The following is a 26,042-nucleotide window of genomic DNA, read 5'->3' as shown; positions in this document are numbered from 1 at the left end:
TCTATGCAAAGAATACATGGATGCAATCTGACATCAGAATTAATAACATTCAAAACACCACCTAGGAAAATTAATCTCTGTCACTCAATAACTGACTTAAAAGTGGCAATTCTTCAACAACAACAAAATTCAAAAACAGACTCCAATGAGAAACTGCAGAACTGGAATTAATCTGAAAACTGGACACCATCAAATAAAGACTAGGAGTGAATGGGTCACTACAAAAACTAATTTCCCCCTGCTGATACTCACACCTTCTTGTCAACTGTTTGAAGTGGGCCACCTTGATTACATTGGCCTCATTAGCACTACAAAAGTAATTTCCACCCCTTCTTGTCAGCTGTTGAGAATAGCCCACTTCCATCTTAATTGAATTGGCTTGTTAGCACTGACCCCCCATTGGTAAGAAAACTTCCATCTTGTCATATGCTGTGTATTTATACCTCTCTACTATATGTTCCACTCCATGCATCTGATTTAGCCCAAAGCTTATGCCCAAATAAATGTATTAGTCTCTAACATGCCACAAGTACTCCACATTGTTTTTGCTGATACAGACTAACACAACTACCACTCTGAAACCTGTAAAGAAACAGCCTTCTAGTTCTGATAATTTCACCAGCCTTCTGCAAATCAGGGCTACAACATTGTTAAGGTACTGTCAACTGTAATATACAGTAAGTATTCTGGAGTCCAGTTGGAAAGAAGGCATAGCATTTTAGACTTCAGCTGAGGCCAGGTCTACACTAAGGTGTTTCACTGGTATCGCTATAGCCGTATACTATACCGGAAAGCATGCCAAGTGTGGACCCACATATTGGCATGGTACAAAGCACCATGCCAATATGTACCCACAGACTAATGCTTTGTACCCACAGACTAATGCCCCACACGCTCCACAAGCAAAGCAAGCTCTGTCAGTAAAACTGTAGTTTTGTCAGTATAATTCTATCTACACGAGGGGCTTCTGCCAGCACAGCTCTGTCACGCAGGAACCACACCTCTTCATACCCCTAACCACAGAGCTATACTGGCAGCAGCCTGTAGCATAGACACGCCTGAAGACTAAGTGTGCTCAGGCTTCTAGAAATACATCAGATATTCTCAGACTGGGCATGCACAAATGTTTAGCAGGGATGTTAGCATAGACATTCCTATGCTAGTCACTGGATGATCCACCCCCAACTACAGAGATCACTGGGTTGGTCTGCGGTAGCTGATGCAGGTGGGCACATTCTTCCCCCTCACTTGGCTCTATTTGCCTTCTCTGTTCTTGCATGAGAACAAACAGGACAGTTCTCAATGCTCTTCCTATGCACAAGCATCAAGTAGGCGGCTGTGGAATGAGGGGACAACCTAACGTGCAGGCCTGAGTACTGAACTGGTGAAACTGGTATAGTGCATTAGCCTTGATGCTGCCCCTTGGGAGTGCTTTTCCAACAGAATCTTGAAGATTTTGTAGCAGTTTTTAAAAGAATTATGGAAGACAAGGACTATTCACTCTGAGCTCAGAGTGCAAGTGGAAAACATGGAATTTAATTCAGGGTTTCAGGTTACAAACCGCAAAGGGTTTTCCCTCTTTAAATGGAAAGGACCTTGAATTACTAAGATAGCACAAGCCATAATATAGCAACAATGGCCCATTTTGTTTATATTTTTCGGTGAAGAAGCCCAAAGTGCAACTTTACCCTGTTATTTATTGACCGACTGACAATAAAGAAGACTGGAGAGAAAAGAAAGGTCACAGATGGGGAAAAAAGAGGGAGAAAGGAGAGGATTTTGAGAGCTTGTATCCTTCAGCTATGTAACTTTATTTATTTGGACCACTAAGATAATACAAAACACATGGGCATTGTAAGAGAAAGGGAGAAGGAGAGAGAGAGAGACTCACGCAAATACCCCAGTTCCAAACACACGTGACCTTTGCATCTTGGGTTCATGTCTATTAAGGATCACACTGGACCTGCAATTTGGGGAAGAGTGCAAGGAGCAGAAGCCAGACACAGCTGCAATTCTTGTATTCCCTTGAGCAGAAGGGAGGCAACTGCTATTGAAGCTACCCACTCCACAACAGGGGGAGGGAGGAGGCAGGCTAATGAAGCAATGAAAACGGCCAGTGAGAGAGAGGAGTGCAAACTGTGTCTTCTTAAGGGGCAGCAGCATCCGATTTGTCTTTGTGAATGTGGGAATTCTGGTAGGCACGTTCCTCTGACCAATCATTGCAGAGGGGTGACTGAGCTCCACCAAAGGAGCTTATGTCTACAGATAGTAAAGCCTATGATGTACAGTGAAGCAGACATAGCTGCCCAATTTAAGAGTAAGCTAGACATTGCCACAGCTACAGATGCCACAGAAAGTGTACTAAAGCATCCTGAATGATCAACCCCTGTCCCGCCCCTGAAGTTTGGTCTCAGGTCCTGCTCAGGCAAAATTCCCACTGTTTCGGGAATGAATCCACAATAGTCTCATCTTTTTCGGGAACACTGGACAGAGAACTTGGATAACAGAACTGGCTTGAGCACAGGGCAGGAGGATGGCAGAGCATAATTAATTTTCCACTCTGAATATTTGCTGCCCTCTTCTTTGCCATGATCTGAACAGTGAACCATCACTCAGACACTCGCTGAATGCATTTCCAAGTATGTGTTTGCAGTAGAGCACAAAGTATCATACTATAAATGATTAGTATTATTTAACATCTAACTGCAGGTTAGGCAATAGAATACATTCACCAGGTTGGGCCCCAGAGTGCAAAGTGCTGTAGAAACACACGATTTATGGCAGTCCCTGCACTAATGAGTCTATCATTTTAAAGACAAGACGTAACATATGGAAGAGATTAACAAGCAAGCCAGGACACGGGTGGGGGCGGCAGATGGTTAAAAGGTTGAAAGCAGACTGGTTGTTAGTCGAGCCAAGTAATTTCAAAATGTCTATGGTCCCATTGTAAAAAAAGGGAGCGTTTGTCATCGTCTCTACTCAGTGGTTGATTCAGAGAACAAGAGTTCTGAGGTGGTGGAAAGAACTGGCACATCATTCATGGGAAAGGAACTTTCTTTCATTTTTTTTTAAGTTCCGTATTTGTAATTTGTAAAAAACGTGTCAGACAAACTTCTCCCCTGCTAGGATGCAAAGTAATTAAAACCAGATTTTCAACTCTTTGTTGTAAAGTAACGTAAAACATGTCACATAGGAGAAAATAAACTCTAGCCTCATTATACTTTCTGAAGTGACACTGCATCTGCAAGCCACGGAGTCCTGAAGAGAGGACACAGGACTGGTAGCCAGGGGACAACCTCAGATCTATTCCTGTGAGAGTCACTGTTCTGCCCTCTGACCTGGGGCAAGTCAATTAACCTCCGTCTCCCCCTCCACACCTTTGCTGTCCTGTATGTATACTTTATGGTATTTTTAAGTACAGGTCGAAGGACTATACTGTCATCAAGATATCATTTGTTTCTTGATAGATCTCTTGCAAGGTCCACATTAGATTTAGAATTCCTTATAAATTCAACTTAGTTCCACTGATGATATCCTCTCTCACTCAACTGAGATATCTGTTATTAAAGAATGTGCTCCAATATACATCAGTGGAACAGAGTCAGAGAAAGCCCTGTCAGGACAGGTTGGGTGAACGGGGCCGCAACAGAAGTGCCATCGGAAGATTTGATATGTTAGCAGCAACGCTGCTCATCTTCCAAGAAGTCACACAGAATATAAAAGACATCCTACTTCCACACCCTAGAAAACTAAGTCCAGACAAGTGCCTGAAAAGATTCACTTATTTTTTACTTGCATAAAAATGCTGCATACCTTTATTTGTGAGATACACACACAGGAAAAGCTATTGCAAGCCTACTTCCCTAGAACAAAGTCTTTGAACTACTAAAATGTGATCAGCAACTGTAGGAAAGCATTAGCTCAAAATGGGGTATTTAATTTGCCTTTGCTATTGTTCTGGAAATCTGAGGCGGTTATGGTACTGCCCTGACATATTGAACTAGTTGAATAAACTGAAATGAAGAAAATCTTCTTTCTGCATGTGCATTAGAGGCTACTGGTGTCAAAATCAGATTTAGCACTTCACCGAACATGGTTAGAGGCGTTTAGCCAGTGACTGCCACCAGTTCAATGATTTAATTGTCTTCAAAACTTCAGCAGCAAACAGGTACTGCTTAATGTTATTCTCTTCCTTTAATGTAAATGGTTTTAGTATATGTCAGTAAATTTAAATCTTAATGTAGGTTGTCACGATTTCAAATTTAATTTTCAAAAAGTGTATTTTTAAACATAAACCCGAATTTAAATTTAATAAATCCGATTTAAAACATTTAAAAGACTGATTTTTATCCACCATATAAGGGAAGGTTAAACTCAGATAATGACTTTACCTGAAAAAGGGGAACATGTCCAAGAATCAATGTTCCAAAGACAATTAACTGCTATATGAGCTATAAAACACATCAAATGAACACAGATTATTCCACTTATACTTGCAAGGTAAAATTTAATAACTACATTTAATGGGCACTTAAAAAAATAATTTCCTATGCATTAATTAAATGCACTTCTTCAGCAAAAAAGAGATTTTAGAGGGTTATATAACCCCTACCACTCTAACAACAAGCAATTTGAAGACAAAATATTAGTGTGTGTGTTATCTGTAGATCAGTTTAAAAAAATTCCTTACACAAGATATCAGCACAATTACATAAGTGTTGTTAAAATGAAATCAGCCTGTCACACATGAGCAAGTAACAGTGTGTTGCAAAGATGAATGTCTTCAGCTAAGCGTTATTTAGACATATGGTGTCATTTCCACTAGAGTTACAGAGCAAGTGGTGCAATATTCACGACTTGGGACTGGCTACAGTTGGAACCTGAGTGCTGTAGCTTCAGTTCCATGGGAACTGAGGTATGAAAAAGACAATTCCCTGATTCTGCAGTAGTTTCCAACAGCTGCTTTGGGTTATGGGAGGAAGCAAAGGTGAGGGTCTTACAGCCTAACTTGTTTCTCATCTGTTCATTCCTTTGCTTCTACAGCAGTCTCACAGGGGTACTGTAATCCCTTAACTGGTGATCCTTTCACTGCTGCTCAGGGAATGTAGACAGTGGTATAAGGAAGAGTGCAGGAAGGAAAGATGGTACAGTGATTAGAGTGGGAGCCTAGGACTAAGACGACCCAGGCTCAATGCTCTTCTCTGTCATAAATGTCTGGTGTGACCTCAGACAAGTTTCTGGGCCTCAGTTTCCCATCTCTAAAAGGGAGACAACAGCACTTCCCTCCCGCCCGGGGATGTTGCTAGGTTATGTTCAAGATTGTGAGGCACTCTGAGACTACAGTGGGGGCGGGGGGAACATATAAGTGCCTGAGATGGATGGACTGGATGTAAAATAGCAGCACTGCCAATTCTCATGATTTTAGCACAAGTCTCTCAATATGAGGGGTTTTCCTTAAAGCTCCAGACCCCAGATTCATGTGATTCCATGCAAATCTCTGCTTTCGTTATCAAATAAAGTTTCCAGCTCTCATGACTGCAGAGAAAAGTTTGAAAAGGTGACCCAAGTGCAGTCTAAATGCTCAGAAGCCTATCATTATTTTGGGACCTGACTCATGATTTTGGAATGCTTGAGGCTGGCAATACTGAAATGAGAACAAGCAGTTCCTAGGGCAAATGCAGAATAAATCTGCAGAGGGGAAACCCTTGTTTAGGAAAGGTCTTATTCCTATGCAGCAGACCCTGTGAAGTTCCACCAATTCTGCACCAGCATCATACTCAAGTCATAGCATGCAAAATGATTCACTCCTGGCAACCTCTTGTTGGCATTGCAAAATTCTACTTGCGCACGTGGCCAGGGTGAATAAGCTTTTTGGACAGGCACCATTAACGTGATGATAATGGGCAAGCGGATAGCTCTTGTGCATGGGCTGGTAAATTGTCATAACATACCACAAGGCCACTGGGAGGATAGCTCAGCGGTTTGAGCATTGGCCTGCTAAACTCAGGATTGTGAGCTCAACCCTTGAGGGGGTCACTTGGGGATCTGGGGCAAAATCAGTACTTGGTCCTGCTAGTGAAGGTGGGGGGCTGGACTCAATGACCCTTCAGGTCCCTTCCAGCTCTATGAGATAGGTACATCTCCATATATTAAAGCTATTGCATAGATCCTGGATCAAAGATAGTTCCTCGATTCTGATTTGTTGAAGCTGCATGAAAATCAGATAATGGTCCTCAAAGTGCTGGGGATAGATCACTGCCTGTCTTCAGGTGCCTTGAGCTTTCACATAGCAGGGGAGCCAGCAAAATACACACACGAAAGATTTACATGCTTTCACTTAACAAATATAAAAGAGAAATGTGCAATAAAACAAACTGATTTGATTTCCAGGTTACAGCTGTGTAAAATATTTCCCTTTAGGACTGAAAGAATTCCCTTGATTGCAAAATACTCCACCTTTAGCCTTCATCTCCAGACAATGTACTCACAAGTTTAGCAGCGACTCTTGTCATTATGACCAGGCACTATTTAGACAGATTACAAAGCTTGCAATAGTTACTATTTAATGGCAGGATTTTCCATGGGAGTTTGTTTGCAAACAGTGTAGACTCCTGCAGAGTAGGTGGAGCACTGCATTTGATTATATCAGTACAGATGCTTGAGGAATCAGAGAACAATGTATCACTGAATGACAGTGCAGAGAACTACAAAATAAACGTGCAGCCATGCCCAGTTCACACTGGCCTTGGGACTTAGCCCTGTTATAATTCAGCGTCACCATGCACTGGTGCAACAACATCACAGCATCACAAACAATGTCACACTAGGACCGGGGCAATTCCATTCCACCCCATAATTTCTCTCTCGTTCCTTTCTCACTACCCCAGGCCCTGGGAGCGAAGGGATTGTCTTTCATTTCCCTCTCCAATCCTTCCTCTTTCTCGCGCACTGAAGGTAGAAGAGGAGCTTCCCATAGCTCTGAGCCAGCCACTGTCTTATGTGGAACCCACTCTTCTGATCTGTACTTTTATTGCCAGGCCAATGGTCAAGTCCAGTAAGCAAACTATGATCTATACAGATTACAGTGTGGGCATAGATGGTTTGAACTCGTTCTAGTCTTGTAGTCGTATTTCTGTACTGCAGCCATTCCAAACAGAATGTAATCTGTATGCACATGTTACAAATGGAACTCCAGTGACGTATCTGAATTAAATTTCACTATTTACAGAACAAGTGGTATTAGTCTGATCACACCAAAAGAATTAATGTAAGAGAACTCCACATTTTCTTGGAGGCTTTAAAAATATATGAGAATCTAACTTCTGTTTGGATTTTTCAACACTCCTACATTAAACCTGAACATTGTATTGCTACTGCAGAGTGTGTAGGAAGTCTCTCACTTATTCAGATATTAATGAGAATAAAACACATGTACTTTTTATCACTATCATTTGATACAAATCCATGCAGACCTAGGAACTAAGGTTTTGCATTCACCCTTCCAAAGCTTTTTAAATATCTTTCCAATTAATGATCCACACATATAAATAAACAAACCCAATTTCCTTCCTGGAAATAACTTGGATTAAACAAAGGGAGATGGGTTGTCATAGACCGTGTTATTCTAAGCGTTCCCCTGCGACTCTGGGCTGTTTGCTCTATGCCATGTGAGTTTCTGCTCTGTGACATCAGAATCTGCACACAAAATACATGAGCCTCCTATCCAAGGGACTATCACAGTGGTCCCCATGCGGGGTCCACGGGGGCATCTTAATGCGCCCGTGTCCTGGCCCCCGGGAGAGCACCCGCTGAAATGCCGCTGAATTTCAGCAGCATTTCGGTGGGGACGCCTCTCAATGATGACGCTTGTCGCCAACAAGTGATGTCATCAAGAGGTGTTGCCCTCGAATTTCGGCAGGGATGCCTCTAGATGACGCCGCTTGCCATCGATAAGTGATGTCATCGAGAGGCGTCACTCCCAAATTTCAGCAGGGATGCCTCTTGATGACGATGCTTGTTGCTAATAAGTGATGTCATGGAGAGACGTCGCTGCCGAAATTCGGCAGCATTTCGGCGGGTGCTCGACCGCCACAGTGGTCCTTTGTCTGGCGCCCACCAGACGAAAAGGTTGGGGACCACTGGACTATCATGTAACAAACCAGTATAGTAAATTTCATCCTAGGCCAACAATGTTGAAATACAAGTGACAAAAAAGAGTATGGCTTTTGGAGAATGATCTCTCTTTTCTTTGTTTTTTACATTTGTCTGGTTTTTACTTTATTTATTTTTGATCTCTGACCTTCTATTCATCAGTTATTAGTGGTTTTCAAAATCCAGGTTCCTTTCAACAAGGCTACTTTACAAACCACCATACACAGGCATAAACGAGTAGGTTATTCAAAAAAGGCACTTGACATGTTCTTCATCCAGACAGTGACTTTAAAAGCACTTTAACCTTGCAAAGTATTCTTCAAATCAAAGAGTACAGGGCATTCACTGAGGCAGTTTGTGGGCTGTATTTACCTACATATAAATATGCAGAACCATAGTTACAAGAGCCATAGACAGATGTTCAGAAAACATATAGGAATGCAAACAAAGGTAAAAATCACATACCTTAGCAAACCTGATAGTTACGAATTCTGGCGACAATTAGTTTTGGAGCAACATTGGAGTGAAAGGAAGTTCCTCAGGCTACCACCAACTGGAAGTCCTTTTTAAGTCCCACACAGGCTCCAGCTCAGCCTGCTGTATGTCCCCGAGGCTGTTGCAGTATCCTCCAGTTCTTTGGAGCCGGAGCAGAAAAGATGTCATTCAGAAAGAGAAAAGAGAAGAAGGTGTGGCATTAAATTCTAGGGTCAGTCGTTTGGCAGGTTCAGAACAGAACATAAGAGAACATCTGATAGCAATGATGTGTCAAGCCAGGGCAAAGAGCCTGTGACAATCCACCATGTTTGGCACCTTTTCAGGGAAATCTTTGAATTCAAGAACTGTGGCGCAGTACTATTGATGCTTTATGGTGTTTTAAATGTGCCCCTAAACCACGAAATGAATGCCAGCCTGGATACACTTTATTTCAGTCTAAGCTCACAGAAGTACAGTAACACTCCTGCATAACCTTAGAAAACATTCTTATTCATTACAGTCATTGGGAGAGCAGAATGTTCAATTTAAGGGGATTTAAAGTTAAAAACACTGACAAAAGCTCAAGCAAACAACACTTTGATGCACTTGTACAGTGCAGTTCGTTCACAAATCTCAAAGCTCATAAGGAAACATTAATTAGTTAGGCCTTATGGCATCTCTGTGAATTAGTTACTGTTGGGCAAAATGTTCAAAAATGGGTTCACAACTTAGGCATCCAGAGTCATCTGATTGTTGAAAAAGCTCGGCGCCCAGCAGCACCCACTCACACAGCTGTGAGTTTTCAACACTTCTGAAACATCGGGTCACTTTGATTTAGGTGCCTAACCACAGGCAGCAGGGTTTGAGAACTTCAGCCTGAGCAATTTATTAGCAATCACACCTCAAGTGCGGGGAAGGACTTGGAAAAAGAGTCAGGAATTCTAACCCTCATTATTATTATAAGAACAGGAGTTAACGGCCCAAACCAAAATCTGAGCTCCACTGTGCTACCAACGCTGTACATACACACCGTAAGAGACAGAACTTGCCCTAACGAATTACTATCTAAATAGACAAGACACAGAAGGCGTAGGAGACCACAAAGCGACGGAGTGGCAGAGCTGGTGACAGAACCTAGGTTTCCTAGGTGCTTTTTCTAATGGACCTTGCGGTCTCTGCCCTGGTTTGAATTTCTGGATACCCTCGCCTCAACAGCTGCAATGCTCAAAGTGGAAAACAGAGACAGAAAACGCCTGATACAAACATGTCCCGAAGCCACAAGTAGGCTGGTGGACTGGTCATCAGCATGGGACAGAATCAGCCACACCCGGTCAGTTTGTCGCCCTCACCTTAGGGTCCTGTTTGTTCTTCAAAACAGCAAACAAAAGGGACCATAGAACATCATCATCAAGTAACAGTCCTGTTCCCCACCAAGACTGTGGAGTGCTCTGGCCTCTGGCACCTTAACGGTCAGAACTTTCCCCCCACCCAACGACTGGCCTGCAGGGCTTCTCTGCCCTCTTGCAGCCTTCTGTTCCCCCACAGCTTCTCCTCTAGGCTAATCATGGAGCTGGGCCCTTCAGTTATATCACCAGGCTGGGAATCCTCAGCCCCAGGCACTCGATGCTGTTCAGTTGTGTCTGAGGGTTCCCAGCACCTAACTACTGGGCTCTTCTCCAGAATGGGGCTAGCTGCTCCCCAGCCGCCCTGGTCCGTAAAAGCAGGCAGGCCTCCCGGTTGCACCCTATTTCTGAGCTAACACAACCTGTGTCACATCTGTAACGTAGTCTGAACACGGCTGCAAGAAAGACGTACAGATGCTAGTTTTGTGCCAGGAACAGTATGAAAAAGAGGAGATCACAAAAACCAACAACAACATACTCCGTGCAGACAGTTCCAAAGGGGTCAAGGCTGAATCAGCAGCCCCCGAGCACAGCACCCATTACATCCTCCCACAGCTTCCCCCAACACATACACATCCCATTGGGCTAAAGAGATGTAGATAACTGACTCAGGCAACCTGCAATGGAAAAGCAAACCCAGGGGGGTGCAAAGCATCCACATTGCAGTTTGGAGGCAGAGCAGTTTTATCAATCCGGGCAGTGAGAGGAAGCCCACTTGGTAACCAGAGCCACTGTGGAACCCATGCCCAGGGGCATGCAATCTGCTCTGCACCCCGAGTAACCTCTTATTCTTCTTCAACAGGGCTGCTCGTGGTGCGAGCTGCAACACAAGTTAGAGTGGCAGAGTCCGACCCCACGTTTGCCAGCAGTTTGTGCATCAAGAAAGGCTTTAGAGGGAAGCACTATTTTTATTTCAGACTGCTTCCCTTCCGCCATCCCCCGGGCTCAGGTAGGAAGGCAGAAAAGTAGAACAGTTCAAATCTTATATTCCTTGGCAAGGCAGGTGGAAAGCCCTACTTCTCCAACAGCATTTGTAGAACCAGTCTGGCAATGTGAGACTGAAGTGGGTGTGACATGTGGGTGTAGGAATGGCTGACGCCACAGGAGCTTGCTCTGGGAGTAGTAGCGAGACCTAGTTCCTCTGCTTTTAGGTGATGTTTATCTTTGAGGATCAGAAATGCAAATACTTTTGTCTCATGAAAGTTGCAGTGCAAAAAGAAAGAAAAACAGACATTATTTCCCCCCTTTTTACTTTTAATGGAGCTGAAAGACAAAAGACCAAACTTGACAACGGGACTAGACTGTCATTGCAAGCTGAGTCTGAGAGCCCTGCCTCTGGTGGGGAATGATATGTTTTTTGAAAGTCTCTGTTTAGTGCAGCCTGCCAATGCTCATCCTAAGCAAAGCTCTTGGGTGAGGAGGACTTGGCACATTGCCTTAATGCACTGCTATGCATGCATTCAGAGTTTCTGTAGTGTCTGAATTCCTGCACTGCTGGGTGGATCATAAATTATGGTGCAGGCAGGAAGGTGCTTTCAGCTCTTGGCAAAGAGAAGAAACCTTCCCTTCGTCCTAACCACTACCGTTACGGGAATAAGAGCACAGCAGCAAGAAGCTGGAAAATACTGCTGCAGATTTCAACGAAGCATTCACCAGAGCCAGCTGTTGGGAGAATCTCTCACATTCTCTCCCCTCTGGTGTTACAAAATACCTGGATTGCATTTGAAGAATTTCTATCACACAGATATACGTGGGTGCAGGCAAGGAAATCATTTCTGTGCAACAATATAGTTGGGGTTATGTTTCTCTGTTATCGGTTACTGGGGAATAATGCACGAGCTATAACTTCTAGTGGCCACTGAGTACGTCTAAATTAATGAGGTATGATGGTAGCTATCATGAAGGTTCTACATGACATGCAGAAATCTCACTCTACTTTGTTCAACATGAAAAAATAACATGCATCACCCAAATGTACTATGCTATTCACCACTTTCTGCCCTATCAGTCCACACTTTTGTATTCAGTGTCTGAAACCCTGAATTAAACTTTATGCAAGGGCCCTAAGTGAAATGAGTCTGATGGCCTTTGTTCAGTCTCCAGGCCATGAACGCAAAACCCAAACTAGCACATACATGTTCTTCTTGGCTCAGAAGAGGCAGAATAGTTCACTCTGGGAGCTTGCACACTGAGTAACTAGAGTCAAGCCTGAATTTCCGCGAAGTTTAGCAGTATCCAGATCTGGGATTTAGTCCAGGAGCATTTTTACGAGTAACTTGTTCAGTGAACATTCCTCCAGAGTGAATGCTTCCTGCTCAGAGATTACATGTCTCCATTGCCTGAATCATGGACTCAAAGCCCGTCTTAAACAGAAGGAGTTTATTATACAACACAAGTAAAACATCCACACAACTTAAGAATCCACACAGCTCAAAAACTATGTTGGTTCTACCCCTTCCCTCGGCTACCAGTCACCGCACCTTGTCTGGAACACTCTATAGTATGCAAAGTCACATCTGTCCCAGCTGGTCTCGTCTCTTAAAATATTAATTACAATCTACTCAACTGCAGTTGAAGAAATTATATAGGGCGTGGAAAAGATTAAATACTTAGGGGATCTGGAGACTTGAAAATAACTGGAACTGTATGTCCTCCAGTTAAATATTCAAGCTCTCTCTCTTTACTGCCAGTCTGGACTTCATGCACTATACGGGAGAGGGAAGGCACACACAAGTATGCATATGTACATTCTCATACATTTTCCTCTTGAACCATAGCTGGACTTGGGCAAGCGCCTATGACTGATATGGCAGAGCAGTACTGTTGGGGCAGGTGGCAACAGGGGTGCAGAACTGGTAGAGGCTCCATTCGCATCCTGAAACATTTAGTAGGGTCATTTCTGCCTGTCTAGGTGGAAACTGAAGATCGCAAAGCACTTTCTGGAAGTAGATCGAGATTGTATCAGCAAATATTTGTTTTAACTGAAAAAGGGTCTAATGATCAAGGCTGTGTGTAAGATACAGCTGAATGCGTAACGGTTGTTACATTTCCCCCTGCGGCCAGTACCTAGCTCATTGTTTTGTAAAGTGCTCTGGGATTTCTTCACTCAGAAAGGCACTTGATCAAGTACCTTAAAACACCCAATGACCTTAACAGAAGTGGAAGATGTTCAGCACCTCACAGGAGTCCTCAGAACCCTGCAGGATCAAATATTGAATGAGCCCAAATTTTACATTTCACAATATCTTCTTCCTCTACTTCCCTCAAATTTAGTATAAAAGGTGGTGCTGGTAAAGAAGGGGGAAAAATGAAACTTCTGAACCCCTTCTTCCAGAAGACTAATGTTGAAAACTTGGTAGCACTGGAACCTCTCCAACTACAACACTTAGTACACCACAGACAACTGTTTCCCAACCAGATTTTTCATTTATAATGGCTTGTTGTAAAACATAAATAAAACAAGACTCTCTAGCAATACCGAGACTTGGCTGTTTTGTGGTGTTTTCTCTTCCTCTGCAGCAGAAAAATAGGTGGAACAGCAGCACTGTAATCCAAGGGATGTGCAGATAATTGAAGTCTCCTTACAATGGGTAGCAAGTAATTGGAAAGTGTCGTGGGGTGCTGCGGTCTGATAGGTTAGAGTCTGACTTATTCTGCAAATTAATTAAGTTAAGGGATGTTGCTGTAAAGTAATGACAGAATGGTGCAAAGATGTAGAGATATGAATCTAATGAGATATTCTGATTCTGCTGTTCTCTTTTTTTAGTGCAGCCAAGGGTGTATGGGTAAAATGAAATAAGAACACTGGTTAACCATGCTTGTTATCTGATTTATAATAATCACTTCACTGCAAATACTTTCCAAAGCTACAGCTTGCTCAGACACTGTGGCGGGCATGTTTGTTACTGTTTCCAAAGAATAAATAACTTCTGCAAAAAGAAAAAAATCGGTGGAAATATTTGCAATGTAAATTAAAAATGTGCATCGCTAGAAGAAAAGAGCTTGTATTAGCAGCGCTACAAGGTCTAGATTCAAAAGACAAAAGGAGGTTTGCCTTGCCCCAACTTCTAACACTAGCCAATATTAAGTATTATTATTTCAGCCCTGTCATTACCTAGACAATACAGAAGGTCTCTGGGACAGCAATGCAGGAAAGCACTTGAAGTACATAATTTACATCCATCCCTATTGAGAAAAGCACTTCAGTGCTTTGAGCCTTTGAGAATTTTGTTCCATTACTGTTTGTTCTGTTAGTTCAGTTGAAAGGAAATGTAATAAAGAGGGGAATTATGGGAAAATATATTCACAAGTTACACAGTGACTGCTTGCGGACTTAAGCACACGTGCTTATGTGCCTTCTTGAACCAGGACCTGAGTATCAAATAACATGCATTTAACCAGCCAGATCTTCCACACACAAAAATTCCAGTTCTCTCAACAAGGCCCAACATTCATATCTGAAGATGCTTTGTGATAATGTGCATTAAGACAATGATAATCATGTGTATTACCTCCATGTAAACGCCCCCCTTCATCCCAACTGAAAGTGAACATGAAAGTAACTAATCTAATTGGTGAAGTTAAATTAAAAGGTTTCTTTTGTATGTTACACGTGTTATTAACTGGCACCTTTAGATCTATTCAGAACAAGCTACAATCCATAGAGCGTTCTTGGCTCTTCATTCCTGTACCAGCAAAGGAGATATTTGGAAATTCACAAAGCAAAGAAGAAACATGATTCACTGTCCACTCCGCCTCCAAAATAATAGAAAATATTATTTTCAGTGAAAGATCTATGAAATGTGTTTTATCTGACTGCTACAGATCTTTGAGAAATAAACAAAAAAGAAACAAAGTATTTTGAATATTGGGAAGGAATATTTGGCCAAACTTTTCAGACTCTGATTGTAACAATGTTAGATGATGTATGCTCACTCCTCTTACAAGCCAAGAGATCCAAACATCCCTATTAACTAACCTAAATATTGTTGTAAAAGTTGTTCTTAAAAGGCATCCCTTTTACATTTCTGATGGATCTGCCCCTATTGGCTGGTTTGCAGAAGACTGCAGCACTCTCTTTTTTAACTATTGGGCCAGGGACACAATTTTTCATAATACCTGATCTTATTCTCCCCTTGGTCTTTACCACCACAGTAACCCACTAAGACGATAGCAAGACTATTCATTCTGGCTGCTAAGACAGTCATCGCTTATTCCTGGAAAAGAAGTTCATCATCAAAGGCTGGATCCTGCATCACAAAGTGAATGAGAGCTTTGCCATTGACTAAAATGGATGCAGGATCCGCATCACAGAAGGAGCTGGACAGGTTTCATTGGACATGTTTTGTCCCTGCTACAGAAAGCTTTTACCTGCCTTAAAAGAGAAATATGGGGACACCTTTCCCATTCTATAGCTACGTGAGTCACAGCTTTCCTTACCACTGGAAGAAGACTCAAATACATTTAGGCACCGGTACTACAACAGACTCCATACAGGTGGATCCTATTATAGAACCTGAGCCTTAACAAGTAACCTTCACATAACCATAGGTGGCTTCTCTCCCACAGCTTTGCATTAATGCAGAATGGATAGGATACTATAGTCGTAGTTGTCCTCAGGCATTTGTGTTTCATTAGCTAAGCCTGGACAATGATTTCTATTTCTGCCACAGCTACACTTCCCTCCTCTCCACCCCCGTTTTTTTTTTCCTTTTGATTTTTCCCTCTAGTTCACGGACATTCCCTTTTTCACATTTCAGGTGAGATTTTCAAAACTTTCCTTCCACTGAAACCAGGGAGAGTGTTATCATAGGGCACCCTCATAGTGTTCATATGAAAATGCTGCCTTGCTGCATGGCAAATCTCTACCTGCCCAGTAGCTTCTGTTCTTGTGTTATAGGTGAACCCATCCTGGCTTTTGATAAAATAAATGAAAAACATTCATCTCCCCTGATTTTCAAATGTCACCTCAAAACAAATCTTATTTATGCTGCTTAATTTCTCTCTCCAGTTATTTATTTTTTTAAAACTCTAACTTTAATCTTTATCTCTGAGAAACATATGAGAGTAAGTTGGTATAAAAATGCTATAGGAAGTAAAAATGTACTGGACTTTATGATATATGGGACATACCATTGTCAGCTTGCTATTATCGCAGAACCACATTCTCTGAGCAGGTCTTTCCACGATCAACTCAGATTATCATTTTTAATGTCTCGACCACTTCAAATCACATGTAGCGTAAAGCTTTGCTCCATTAACCAGGAGCCTGGATTCTGATTCTGTTTTCAAATCAGGGTTTCAGTCTATTATGTCATTTTTGGTCATATAGTGGCAAATAAAAATATTACTTTCCCAATTCCCAAAAATTTTATTCAACGAGCTACATTTCTGGACAGTTTGGGGTTACTCTAAAACAACAGACCACGACTCACCAGTGCATTATTCCAGTTTTACATTGGTGCAACACTGGGATAATGCAACCGCAAACCAAGCCTATAAACAGAGAACTGAGAACAGTGAATGAAGTCTCAGACAATGAAAAAATCTGATCCATTATGCTGAAAAATGTGTTGAAATGGACTGATACAGTAAAACTTCAGAGTTACGAACACCTCGGAATGGAGGGTGTTCGTAACTCTGAAAAACAAACCATTATGGTTGTAGTAAGTGTCTGGACTCACCGTCGCGGCGCCTCCTGCTGGTGACTTCCCAAAATTAGCTCATTCCAGCTCCGGAGCGCCCTCTGCAGGCTGGTGATCCGCCTTACCTGTGGCCCCATGTCCCTCCCATGTCCCCAGTGCCCGTTTACCTGGGGTGCTGCCCCCTGGCAGTAACCCCTTTCAGCCTCAGGGTCTCTCCCTCCCAGGGGAACCAGCACCCACTATCCTCACTTCGCCTCAGCGTTTGGCTACTGCCAGTCCCCATCTAGCCCTCATTCCCTGGGGCAGACTGCAGTGTAAGCCACTCATCACAGGCAACAGGAGTTCGAACCTGTTGTCTCTGCCTACCCAGTGCCTAATGGGCCTTACCAGGCCTTCAGCCTGGGGCTTTCCTAGGCCAGAGCTCCCCCGCTCCCTAGGCCTTTCCCCAGCCCTGCTCCAATCTAGGGTCCTTCTTGGCACCTTGCAGCCAGGCCCTTCTCTCTCTACAGGCAGAGGGAGACGGCCTGGGCCTCTGGCTCACAGCCTTTTATAGGGGCCAGTTGGGCCTGCTTTCCTCCAATCAGCCCAGGCTTCTTGCCCCAGCCACAGTCCTCTCCTGGGCTGTTTCAAGCCCCGCAGGGCAGGAGCCGGTAATCACCCCGCTACAGTTGTCCTTTCAAAAGTTTACAACTGAACATTGACTTAATACAGCTTTACTATACAGTAGAAAAAACATTGCTTTTCCTTTATTTTGTTAGTAGTTTACATTTAACACAGTACTGTACTGTATTTACTTTTCCATGTGTGTCTCTCTCTGCTGCTGCTGTCTGAGTTCATACTTCCAGCACAAATACCACACCAGGTTTGTGTAACGCAGTTCCTCAATCTATGTGCTGCTTTAAATGTTTGTACCAAAATCAGCTCCCTTATCCCTTTGGAACTTTAGGTGAATTAATTTCAGTCACCAGTATAAAAGGGCAGAGATAGAGGAGCAGGAGAGAGGAAACTGCAGAGGTCTGACAAAGCACCAGAAAAATGAGAAAGTGAGAATGGATAAGGGTTGGGGCAGCACAGTCAACTGCAGAAAAGAGCTTTGATGAGTGGCCTGGGGAACAAGGGAGAGGACCGGAGAGGACCAGGAATTCAAGGGGAGCATCAGAGAAGTCTTGGGGAAATATCAAAGGGTTTGGAAAATGTTGGGAATGAGCCAAAAGATCATCAGGAAAGAAACAGAGCCTTTGTGAGCCACAGAAGCCCGTGTTTTCAGAACTTCTGCAGGAAGAAGCTGTTTTCTATGCACAACCAGCTTTTCACAGCTGATTAGCACCAATATGTTTGCAATTGATAAATAAAGGTGGAACATGAGAATTAAGCTTTCCGTAATTGCTTTCCCCCATACTCTCTGTTCCATGCCATGCTTTCCAGCCCAGAATATCTAGTTTTAATGCATTGCCTAATAAAAAACTTCAGTGAATAGTAAAGCAACAAAGCGGCCTTCCTGCAGAAGGCATTGCAGCCCTCAGCACTGCATAAACCTTCAATGTCTCTGCCACTAACACATGCTGGTAGCAAATGGAAACACCCTTGGCCCAATTCACCCATTCAATAGGGCAACTTCACACCTCTTCAGTGGGGCAAAGCTGGCTTTGCCAGCCACTGGAATTGCCCACATGGAGGAGAACAATAGAAACAGCCCCTTCCGGCTGTATGGCTGGGCTGTCCTGCACATGGCAACCCCCAGCTGCTAGCATCAATCTCTTAGGGCTGTTAGTAGCTGGCCTAAATTAGAGCACTCTTCAGGATGTTCTGATTTGTGCTGGGAATCAGAAAAGCAAAGGAGGAGAACACCAGAATCAGGAGAATTTAAAATTACGATTGTACAAAACACACACAAAACGTTGAGCATTCTTTGGTCTCAGCTCAAGATCCAGGCCTCTGCATGAAGTCTCAGCTTAGTTGTACACACACAGAACATGCCACGAGCTTCCAGTAGAACTTGACCTGAAAGGACAAAAGCCCACTGCAAAGAGAACTTTGTGGCTAGTTTGTAGAACTCAACTGAGTTCTCATTCAAATCGAAATGTGGCTGATGTTATACTAAACACCAAGTAAGCATTCCTGAATTCACTCATTTCTAGAGGGGGTGTTGGGAAGCAGAGAAGAAATCTTCCTTGCCAGCAATAAAAAATTTGCAATCATTGGGCCCAATATATTAAAACAATCTCTATTCCTGAACATTTGCATGCACAGTTAATAGAACTCAGAAGTCAACTGTGCCTGTAATCAGGCACTAGGTGTCTAAATTCTCTTACTTGTACTCACAGTTCGTTGCACCTGCAATTTACTGTGTTTGCACAATTGGAGACTTCTTAAAAATATGACCCATTAGCTAATATTCAGGGGAGCTTATTTAGCTTTGCCTTTTGAAAAAGACACTTTAAAAATCAGAAATTACACTGTGAAAAGAAAATTTTATAATCAGAACTGTACTATAGCCCTGTGTGTATTTAAATCAATTAGCCTAAATTCCTCCCAAGGTAGAACTGTTTTCAATCCATTCACATTAAACAAATTGGATACTGCAACATAGAAGGTGACTGCAGCTATGTATCTGCATAACACTGCAAATGTTCTGAACACTAAAAGAAAGCTGGCTGACCCAAATTCATTTCCGATATAACTCCTCTAATTGCTGCGGGCTTTCACCAATGATAAATTTGCCCACTGGGGATCTGGTACTTTAAAACTACAATGAAATCACAGATTGTAGAAATGTCAATTAATTTGTTTGTGCACATGCCTGTGCATCAGGAAACTCTTCTCATTACAACTCTGCAAATCTTGGACAGTTTACAAAATGCCTCTCTTAGTAACTGTGACAGACCCAGGCCAGTGGGGTGCAGGAGTCTGGTCCTATTGGCATCCCAGGGGTGGGCGGGCGAAGCCTGCCCACTTCTAAAGGACCTCCCCCCCAGCCTAAGGGGAGGATCCACAGGTCTAGAACACCAAGTAATTCCGGGGGACAACTAATGAAAAAAAGCAGGAGCGGGAGTGAGGTTACAGGGCTAAACGAAGGGAACCCGATGGGGACACCGAGCAGAGAACCCCAGACAACGCCCACTGCTCCTCGAAGGCGTCAAGGGAGCCAGTGGACACCGCCCAGAGGAACTCCGCTCGGATGCGTGAACGGACAGAGGAGCGGAAATAGGCCCCACAGTTGCAAGAAATCCCATTAGCCAACCTCCTCGCCCTGGTGCTGTAGATGGCTAGTTTGGCCAGGGCCAAGAGGAGGTTTGAGAAGGAGATCCCGCGACTTTGTGGGGCCACGGATGGGGAGTGCGTAGATAAAAAGGTGAGGGGAAAAGTGCAACCAGAAACGCAAGAAGATATTCAGGAGGAGCCGGAACAGGGGCTGCAACCTGGCGCACTCCAAGTAAACGTGCGCCAAGGTCTCCTTCTCGCCACAGAAAGGGCAGGTGTTGGGGACAGGGTGAACCGCGCCAAGTACACGCCCGTGCTCACGGCCCATGAAGGAGCCGCCAACTGACATCCCAGCGGGCCGCGGGACCAGGCAGAGTACAAGCTGGCCCACCGGGGCTTCTCACCTCGAGAGGGTGGCAGGAGGTCCCGCCATTTGGTATCGGGGCGGGACGCGAGGGTGAGGTAGTGAAGGGTGTGGAGCACGAGTGTGTACAGATGTTTTCCGTGGCGCGGTCTGGAACAGAACCGGCTGGACATCGTGCAGCCGGCTTGCAGTGAAAGGGTGAGGGGGCCGATTGGGTCCACGGGGCAGGGGCCCTATAAAAATGTCCACGGGCCCCGGGTGGAGGGTGGCGGGGGCGTGCCCTCTCGTAGGACCCGGTCGAGGTAAGCCCGAGCAGCAGGCAGCAAAGCGGCCCTCACCTCCTGAAGTACGCGCCTGGGAGTATGAGGTCTGGAGAGCCCATGCGCCGGGCGAGCGTCAGGGGATCCAGCCAATCTCCCCGTCGTAGTCCAGGAGGTCTCCGACCCTGGTGACTCCCGCCAAGACCAGCCTCCGGCGCACCGCGGGGGACTCCGCCACCTGCACACGAAGCTGGGGATTGTGTAGCAGGGCTCCGCGAGGAGGTCGGCCCCCACGGTGGCCGCCACGGACCTGGTCGTGGAAAAGAGCTTCCAGGTCCGGAGGAGGTCTTTGGTAGAAGACCGGCAGCCCGGAGAGGTCTCGCGGAAGACCTCTCGGATGGAGGTAAAAGAGCTGCCGGTGTATCGGAGCCCTCGGAAGCGGCGGAGGAAGGCGTGCGCCAGTACGCTCCACGCCGGACTACCCGCACCATACAGGAGCCTCTGCAGGGCCTGGAGGCGGAAGACACGGACCTGAGTGCGAAGGCACTTCAGGCCCTGCCCCCTTCTCCAGGGGCAGGTGGAGGACCCCTGCAGAGACCCAGTGCGTCCCTGGCCAAAGAACTCCAGAATCCATCCGGAGGTTGGGCCAGGAAATCCGGGGCCGGGACCAGGGTGTTGAGCCGGTACCAGAGCATGGACAGGACCAGTTGATTAAGCACCAGTGCCCTCCCCGAAGGGAGAGGCACCGGAGTAGTCCCGTCCATTTCCGGAGCCGCCCCGCCACCCTGCCCTCCAAACCGTCCAGTTCCCGGCGGTGCCAGTTCTCCGAGACGGATGCGTGGCAGAAGGTAAACGCCGAGATAGAGCAGCGGACCCGCGCTCCACCGGATGGCCTGAAGCGCGGTGGGAGGGAGCTCGCCTGCCACCCGTCCCCGACCACCAGGCCAGAGCTCTTGACCCAGTTTAACCTGGGCGGAGGAGGCCGCCGAGTACACAGCCTGGCAAGCCTCCACCCGCGCCAAGTCGCCCGGGTCCTGGACCACGAGGAGCACATCGTCAGCGTACGCCGACAGGACCAGCCGCAGCTCCGGCTCCCGAAGCACCAACCCGTCAACCTCTCGCGGAGGAGACAGAGGAAGGGCTCGATCGCCAGGGCGTACAGCTGGCCCGAGAGGGGGGCACCCCTGCCGCACTCCCCGCCCGAAGCTGACCGGCTCGGTCAGGGTCCAGTTGAGCCTGACCAGACACTCCGCAGAAGCGTACAGCACCTGGAGAAAACCCACAAAACGGGGTCCGAAGCCGAACGCTCGCAGAGTACCCAGGAGATACCCGTGATCCATCCTGTCGAACGCCTTCTCCTGATCCAGGGACAAGAGGGCGAACGACAGACCATCCCTACACCCTAATTCCAGAAGGTCCCGGACCAGATACAAGTTATCAAAGATAGTGCGCCCGGGACGGTGTAGGTCTGGTCTGGATGGACCACGTCCGCCAGCACGGACCCTAGACGCAGCGAGATGGCCTTTGCAATGATTTTGTAGTCCGTGCTGAGGAGCGAGATGGGACGCCAATTCCGTAAGTCGCGGAGGTCCCCCTCTTCGGCAATAAGGCGAGCACGGCTCGCCTGCACGAGAGAGGGAGGACCCCGCTCTGCAAAGACTCGGCCCAGACGGTGACCAGGTCTGGGCCGAGAACGTCCCAGAAACACGCGGTAGAACTCCACGGTCAGCCCGTCCATGCCCGGAGATTTATTGGTGGGCATGCGACGGAGGGCTTCCGAGAACTCGTCGCCAGAGTGAGAGGCAGCTCTAGCCGGTCCCGGTCGCCCGTGCCGACCGTCGGGAGCCCGTCCCAGAGTACTCTGCAAGCGTTAGGATCGGTCGGATCCGGGGAGAAAAGGGCCGCGTAGAAGGCCCTGGCCCTCCCGCACATCTCCGCCGGGTCCGTGAGGGGGGTGCCGTGCCTCTCCGCCAGGAGGCAGGTGACGTGTTTCTTGGCCCCCCTTTTTCTCCAGGGCGTAGAAGAAGCGGGAGCCGCGGTCCATCTCCCGAAGGAGGTGGATGCGGGATCGAACAAAAGCTCCCCGGGCCCGATGGTCCTCGAGGGCTCGAAGCTCCTCCCGCTTCTCCCGGCACGCTCCGCAGAGGGATGGATCCTCGGGGCTGGCGGCCAGACGCCTCTCCAGCTCCAAGACCTCCCGCGCTCAGCTGCTCTATGGCCGCATCCCTCCGCCGCTGGCGCCCCGGTGTAGTCACGGCAGAAGAGCCGGGCGCGCGCACCTTCCCCAGATCCCACCACCGCCGCGCCGAGGAAAAGGCGCGCCGCTGCCCTCGCCAGGCCAGCCAGAACTCCCGGAAGGACGCCACGAAGCCCGCATCCTCCAGCAAACTATTATTAAAGTGCCAATAGGCCGGCCCCGGCCTCTCCGCGCAGAGAGAGGCTGTCACGGTGGCAAGATGGTGATCCGAAAAGGGGGCCGGCCGAACGCCGGAGGAGTGGGCCCGTAAAAGGTGGAAACGTGATAGATAAATGCGGTCCAGCCGGGAGTGGCACGACCGATGGGCCTCCACCCGGACGAAGGTGAACGTCGAGACGTCGTCCGGGTGGTGGTCGCGCCAGACGTCCACCAGGGAGTGGCGTTCGACAATCTCCCGGAGAGACGTCCGCGGCGGCCGGGCACTGCTCGGTCCCCGAGCGGTCCCGTTCCTCAAGGGTGGTATTAAAAAATCCCCTCCAGGACCAGGCACTCACGAGGATCCAGGGAGCCGAGGAAGGCGGACGCCTGCTGATAAAAACGCAACCTCTCCGGGCCCGATGTCGGGGCATAAACATTGACGAGATTAACCACAAGCCCCTCCATGCGGACCCGGAGGTGCAGCAGGCGGCCCGGCACAGCCTCAGCGACCCCCAGCACCTCGGGCCGTAGGTCGGGGAACAAGGTCGCCACCCCGGCCGCGCAAACCGAGAAGTGGCTAAAGTAGGCCTCGTTCCCCCACTCCAGCCGCCAGCTAGCTTCAGCGGCCGGATCCGTATGGGTCTCCTGCAGGAAAATCACAGAGTAACCCCCCTCCCGGAGGTAGGAGAGCACCTGGTTCCTGCGGAGACCCATCCTACAGCCCGGGTGTTTAACGTTGCAAAGATGATCGGTGCCATGAGGAGGGCTGGGGGGGATCCTCGCCAGCAGACACGCCCACAGCCTCCGGCAGGCGCGCAGCAATCCGTGACCTACCCCATAGGTGACTAACGAGTCACGGAAGAGGCGGACCCGCTGGTAGGCCGCGGCGGCCTGCTTCCCGGTCCTCTTACCCTCCCCCATGAGGGCCCTCGCGGCCCGGAGGACCTGATGGAAATCCCCCCAGCGCTGGAGCGCAAGATGGACTTTGTTACGGGAGCCACGGACGTCGTCGAGGAACTCCCGCAGCTCCTCCTCAGCGCATGGGGGGCGGGGTCACCGACGATGACTGTCCCCCAGTGGGGCCCCCGTCACAGCCCCGTGGCCCACCGAGGCGGGCAGGCAGGGGGCAGACCCCCGACGTGGCGTCCGATGGGCCGACGCCACGCGACCGCCCCTGCTCCCCGGTTCAACAAGGGGTGGCGGAAGGAGAACAGCAGCCCCTGGTGGGTCGGGAAAGGAAAAACTAGCGGAGCGCACCCTGGGGGGCATTCCCAGGGCGGGCACTGGCATCACAGGAGGTGGGGGGGACAAGGACAGGGCTAACAGGAGTAGGGCGGGGATCAGGGAGAGAATCTGTGAAGGGGGCAGAGACGGGATCCTGAGCCCCTATAGGTGAGCCACTGGACGGTGGCTCCTTCTGGCAGGCTCAGGGATCTGGGAAGTGGGAAGGGGACCCCTAATGATGCCGGGCGCAGCCAGAGTGGCACGTGTGGCAGCCTCGGCATCCAGAGATAGATGTTTGTCAATGGGGTCCCCGCCTAGGAAGGAGGGCGGGTTCTCCACACCCAAGAAGGATACCCCCTGGGAACCGGGTCCCGGCAGCGGGGCACTGGCCGTCGCCTTAATGGGCTCGGCGGCCAGCAACAGGGGCCACCCGCAGCCGGGTCGATGGAGGAATCCAGGGGACCCTCAGAGGTGGGAGCAGAAGTAGCGGTAGGGGAAAGGAACTCGGGGACAGGGGGACCGGGGTGAGGTCGCCCAGATCGAGGCCCGCTGGCAGAGGGTCGTCCTCCCCCTGCGTGACTGGGTCAGACCCAGGGCCTCGATCTCCTCATAGATGGAAAGGAGATCGCCCTCCACCACCCCAGGGCCCTCCTCGCTAGCACCCGAGGTGACACCCACCTCGGCACTCGCAGAGGCGTTGAGTGGGAGGGGGGTGAGAGAGGCTCCCTTGGGGCTTCCACGGGAAGGGACCCCGGAGGAGGGGCGGCGTTACCCTCCGGTGCTGCCACGATGTCCCCAGCCGGCACCACAAAACGTGGGAGTCATCAGGGGCAAGGCGGAAGGCTCGTCATCGGCGCCCCCCTTCCTGCTCTTCCGGGGGGCCTCCGAATCTGAAGGGTTGTAACGAGGCTCGAGCCTTCCGCTTGCCCCGCTTCCCTGCACTAAGGACCAGCCCTCCATGGCATCATCCGGGGGCTGGCTAACAGGGGTCGGATCGGGGGGCAAGGGCAATGGCTCAGGGACTCCGGAGGCAGTGGTGGGACAGAAAGTGAGGGGAAGATTCCCCTGGGATGAGCCCTCTCCCACGCCCGGCGGTATCCCCGCTGCACCCTCCTCCACAGCGATGGACCGAGAAGGAGGAGGAGGGGCAGCTTCGGGTGCCTGGCGGCCAGGGGTGCCGGTGATGACAGGGCCGGCACCGTGCCGGGGCTCAGGGGTCCCGGACGCTCCTCCGTGCTGGGCCAAGGGGCAATCCCTCCGGATGTGCCCCATCGCCCGGCAGAGGTAGCACCGGGCCTCCCCCGTCGAATAGTGCACCCGGTAGTGGGCCCCCTGGTAGGGGACCAGAAAGGACCCCTCGAGCGCCTCCCCGCCACGTGCGCCGGCGGCAGTTGAAGCTGCACTTGCCGGCGGAACGAGAGGACGTGACGGAGGGCGGGGTCCTTGCAGCCCAAGGGGAGAGGGCTGATGACGGAGATGGGGCGCCCCAGGGCAGAGAAGGGGGGCAACAGGGCGGCATTGGGCAGGAAAGGAGGACGGAGGTCAGGACCAAGCGGACCCCCAGGTCTTCCAACGGCTCCAGGGGGACGAACACGCCCCCTACCGCTAGGCCCCTCTCTACCGCTCCTGTGCGGCGGCCTCCGATGCGAGGAAGAAGACCACCTTCCCGTACATTTTGGAGGCCGCCACGATGGCCGTGGGCCCCACCACCCTCGCCAACGCCCGCACGTAGGTCTCCACGTGGGGCGAGGCGGGCACCAGGAGGCAACGGACGCCGTGCTTCCTGGTCAAGGTGGGAAAGGGTCCCCGGCCGCTGTAGATGGTGGTGGAAGCGGTGGTCGGAGGAGCGGCGGCAGGCGGGGGGGCCGCCGCCACCTGGGCGTACGCCCTGGGGCCGGGGGAGGGACACCCGCAGAGCTGGTGGAG

At 48.6% G+C, this 26,042-nt stretch overlaps 1 protein-coding gene across 5 annotated transcripts in view; it reads right to left on the bottom strand.

Moving 5' to 3' along the window:
- The window catches only part of SGCD (sarcoglycan delta), a 555,521-nt gene that overhangs the window by 322,519 nt on the left and 206,960 nt on the right, over window positions 1-26,042 (bottom strand). For 4 of the 5 annotated variants that reach the window (XM_075068197.1, XM_075068194.1, XM_075068195.1 and 1 more), the window contains exon 2: window positions 8,617-8,785. The exons of the other annotated variant lie outside the window; for it this stretch is intronic. The gene's annotated coding sequence lies outside the window, so the exon portion shown is untranslated. The remainder of the gene's footprint in view (window positions 1-8,616; window positions 8,786-26,042) is intronic. 5 annotated transcript variants of the gene reach the window in all.

Source organism: Chelonoidis abingdonii, chromosome 7, assembly GCF_003597395.2.
Source record: "Chelonoidis abingdonii isolate Lonesome George chromosome 7, CheloAbing_2.0, whole genome shotgun sequence".
In the NCBI taxonomy this organism is placed as follows: domain Eukaryota; kingdom Metazoa; phylum Chordata; order Testudines; family Testudinidae; genus Chelonoidis; species Chelonoidis abingdonii.
Note: the sequence above shows the minus strand (reverse complement) of the source record. Positions and strands in the feature narration are given on the sequence as shown.